This window comes from Vanacampus margaritifer, chromosome 18 (assembly GCF_051991255.1).
Source record: "Vanacampus margaritifer isolate UIUO_Vmar chromosome 18, RoL_Vmar_1.0, whole genome shotgun sequence".
Lineage (NCBI taxonomy): Eukaryota > Metazoa > Chordata > Actinopteri > Syngnathiformes > Syngnathidae > Vanacampus > Vanacampus margaritifer.
The window spans coordinates 4,035,479-4,039,907 of NC_135449.1; the positions used below are offsets into that span (position 1 = coordinate 4,035,479).

At 38.1% G+C, this 4,429-nt stretch overlaps 1 protein-coding gene across 2 annotated transcripts in view; it reads right to left on the bottom strand.

Moving 5' to 3' along the window:
* svild (supervillin d) overlaps positions 1-2,881 on the bottom strand; it is a 39,530-nt gene extending 36,649 nt beyond the window's left edge. Inside the window, exons 1-2 of one of the 2 annotated variants that reach the window (XM_077550272.1) lie at positions 2,717-2,881; positions 2,504-2,539 (exon numbers count right to left, since the gene is read on the bottom strand). The gene's annotated coding sequence lies outside the window, so the exon portion shown is untranslated. The remainder of the gene's footprint in view (positions 1-2,503; positions 2,540-2,716) is intronic. The other variant, XM_077550273.1, reaches the window with a different exon arrangement.
* Positions 2,882-4,429: the final 1,548 nt, after the last annotated feature.

Sequence of the window (4,429 nt, forward strand, 5' to 3'; positions counted from 1 at the left end):
TTTAACATGTAAAGAATAGACAAAACTTGCAGGGAGCTTCCAGGGTCAAACTAAATCAAAAAATAAACAAGTAAATACTTCTCTAAATATTTTGGTGTAAATAAAGTTTTTCAAAATGTCAACATAATTATTATAATTTTTTTAATTAATATTATTATCTTTAAAAATAAAGTTTAGGGAGTTTCCAGTGTCAACATCATCTTTTATTAAAGTGGAAATTTAAATGAAATACATAAAAAAACATAAATGAAAAGTTCCTCACCGAGCGACAAATTGCGAATGTAGCTAATTTTCGTCATGGTTCGTAAAAGGTTCTCAAAAGATCTTCGCAGACAGTGAAAAATTGTCTGAATATGTTCGAAATATCTTCGCCACAAGTAAAAGCTGTTGGTGAACATCTTACAAATCCCGATGGAAACCCTAAATGTGCTACTTTCGCAAGCATTCGCCGCTCAGCGAGGTATACCAGCTTTTGCTTTTCAAAATGCCAAATATCGGTACCGATAATCGAAACCGGCCCTACTGAAAGCAACTTTTGTGTACTGCAGAGGTCTACCAGCTCTTAAATGACATTTAATGATAAATTCTCATCATCATTAGCGATTTAACAACATTCTACAACCTTCCTAGTGAATCAAAACGTGCCATCGCTGGCGAGCCTCAATGTAACCGCTGTGAGTCGAAAACCACAACGCCTGCCGACAAAACGAGACAAGTTGCAACACAAGGAGCCCTCATCCATAACATGTCACGACACTGTTGCGTAAAAGGATCCCCGCAGGGGCGACGAACGCCACACTAGCCCCAGCGCGACACGAGAGATCGACATGGGCGACAACAATCTTCCTTTGTTTGGGTCTTCATCGAGGCCAAAGGAAAAGTCGTGTAGGTACAGGACAAGTACAGTAGGTGTGCCGGCGAAAGAGGCCGAGCCACTCCCGGCTTTCCATCCCGGCCGGTCTACACGCGACTGAGCTTTGTGCGCTAACTATCTCCTAACAATCGCACAAAAAAAAACAACAAGACCACAACACAAACGCATACCGTGCTGCTTGGTTAAGTGTCAAGTGACATTGAAAGCGTCTTATCAAGAAACGGGACTTGCACAATCCAAGCTGCAACAGGCCTTGGGTGGTCATTTGGCTGCCTTATAGTGGGATTTTTATTTTTTTTATACACATCACTTGCCCATAAAAAATATATATTTCAAAATAGTCCAACATTCTGCCTTTATCTCATATCTTTATTGTTGTGCTAAGGGACCAAAAAAGACGAAGCTATTTTTTTTTTTTTAATTAATCAGCCAATTAATCTGGTACTGGAATTTTATTCTACCAAATATTGGAATTGCCTAAAAAAAAATATATATATATATAAATAAATAATAATAATAAATAAAAAAGGAATTGCCTAAAAAATTATAATTTAATAACGGTTAGGCCCTAATAATTATACCACATTTCCTCTACGCTATACTGGTGTGTGACATCCCCCTAAATAATGGTAGCACACCAGGCAACAGTAATTATGTTCGCTAAACCAAATATTGAATTTGTAAGACATCATTTATCGCAGAGGATCAAGAATATACGCCCGTGAGATTAACGTATGGTCTGACTACTCTGCTTGTGTTCAAATATCTGTCGCGTAAAGCGATAGAACGCCGCAACATCAATTCTTTTGCCAGCCAGTTAATGACCAATTTAAATTTTATGTTAGCATTAAGCTAGCTGACCTGTCCTACGTCAAGTGTTTGTTTAATATCTAGTTTGACAGTAAACGTTCACTGAATAAATGTTATTTTACGATAAACTCAAGTCAATTGCAAGTTAAGGTACTACTGCAATAATTTACATGATTCACATTTACGCGCTCAACAGCCCGCCCAAAAAATTCAAATCTGGAGCCAAGCCTCACTATATAATTAAGCACAAGCGTCATCGCCGTCGACTGTAATTTGAATGTACACAGTGACAGTCCCTGCAGACTGTCTTCAGATACACATGGCTTGAATTTCGAACTCACGTTGCCAAATTGCTTTTACAAACTCTTGCTCACATTCTAGTATTTGTTTTTACAGGTGTTTTCCAACCCCACAGGACTGCATTCTCACAGTGTTTGGAGAAGGATTACCCAGGGACTGTGGGAAGAGATACAGACATCACTCGGCAACATCTTTCTCAACCGGGTGGTCTCGCAAAGACCTATTAAGGGTGGACAAAAAAAATCAAGACATCGCTCTAAAAGTGCAAATTCAGTGAGGCGCATTACACGGGACATTACGGTAAAAATGCTTTTGTTATTGTGCGAACTACCGTAACGCGCAGCGAATGTTGATTAAGGAAGGAAACTAATGCAACATGTTGAGTCAGTGCATCACAAGAGTTTCGACACAAATATTCCACTTTAAGAAGAAAAGACAAACAAATCAAACAACATAATATGCGTAGTTACTCAGTCTTATGAAGGGCAGTAAGACAAAACAATTGATAAAGTAACATACCTGCAATGAAGGTCGTTGCGCTTGTATATTTGGGAGCTGTCAGACACAACACATTGGTTGACACATTATTCTGAGAAAAAATAACTTTAAAAACGCAAACTAGTAGCAAAAAAAAGTGAACGTTGACCAGAGAGGTGCTGTTTGAAAGGCGGTCAGTTGTAGTTTGGCCACCACGCGACTGACTGTGAGAAACAATACAAGAAAAATGCTTGCCTTTCTTCAATGAAATACAAAAGCCACACTCGAGCCTCCGGTGATGTGTCAGCCACCGGAGGGGCGGAACGACCTTGTTGCCCGGTGCGGTGACGTCGTAGACAGGAAAGAAGCCACAGTCAGGCGGCGAGAAGCGTCCGACTGTCTGTCGGCAATTTTGCACTCATCTCCAACTTAAATCGCCTTCTCGCTTCTGATTGGCTCACGCAGCTGGGGGCCGGTGTTGCGTTCAGGTACGCCCTGTAAAATTGTACATTACATTGAAGTAGATTTCGGCATGATTGATCATTTTTGATTTACAAGACGAAAACTAAATGTTGGTTAGAAAATGTTGGTAAAACGATAAAACGTGCACACAAAGCACAACAATACAAGATTGTATTTATATTGTAGCGATGCTGAAGAAACATACTGCTGCTTGTAAATAGTTGTGTACACTTTAATTACAGTGTTCCTTCACTTTGAGCTGGTGATACTGTAGAGGTTGACTTGAAATTTTTATTTTATTATTTATTTAGGATGCTTTATTTGGATATAGAGGACTTTATCTAATTGTTTTGTTAAGGGGGAAATTTTACATTCCAAAAATAATAGTGGTATTGATACTTGCAGCTAACCAACAATATTAGCTACAACTACAACAATCATTATAAACCCCGTCAGAATTATTATCTTTGCTAAGATATTTTCATTCACATGTAATGTAATTGAGCCGGATACCGTAATCGTCTGAGGCATTTTTCAGACATACTTGACATTTGTCGGTCTGCTGTTCTAAACAAACAACACACAAAACATGCAAAACAGGTCATGTGGCTAATGCGGCTCAGGCTGCCTGTGGGAGAAAAACAAAACAACCCGAGTTAAATGTGAGCTCACAGCGACCACTGCTGTTTTGTTTGAGGAGGTGCATGCATACTTCATCAAGCAAGGTAAAGTAATCGAAAAAAAAAAAGTCTTATGGAACTGTTCTATAAAGTCCCCAAAACGTGTCCGATTTATTTAAAATAAATAAATAAAAGTTTCTAGGAAAGGTTATAAAAAGTCTCAAAAACTTACATAACTAAAAAAGTATTGATGAACTGTTATAGGGTCCCCAAAAATGTACTGATTCATAAAAACAAAAAAATGAATAAAATTCTTGAGGAACCGTTCCAAAAACTCAGTCTTAAGGAACTCTTATATAAAGTCCCAAAAATGTGTTTAATTCATTTAAAAAATAAATAAAATACTATATTTAAAAAACAACAACAAACAAGTCATAAACGGTCATAAGTACCAAAAAGATCTGATTAAAAAAAAAAAAAAAACACACACTTGTAATTTCCAAACGGGGAGCCATTTTGTGTTTGCCTTCTATTGCATCTCCAGCAACAACTTTATACTTGATTGGATTTTGCGTGACATCGTTTCTTGGCCACATGCCCCCCCCCCCCATTCCTGAAATGAGCGCACCATCTTTCAGCCCGTATGAATTGCAAGAATGATTAATGATCGTGTCCTCGTATCAAATAATGTATGCATTGCTTTGCTGTAATATTGAGTGACGCGTCATCAGAGATGATTTGAATTGAACTGAAGCACACAAATAGACAAACACACACAAATACAGCTTGTGTTTATTACAACAAAAGTAATCTTTTCCTGTCGCGGTAATGCTGAGCCCAACAAATAAATAGCCTTACGTTGACAAATCTTTCCACTACTAAAATG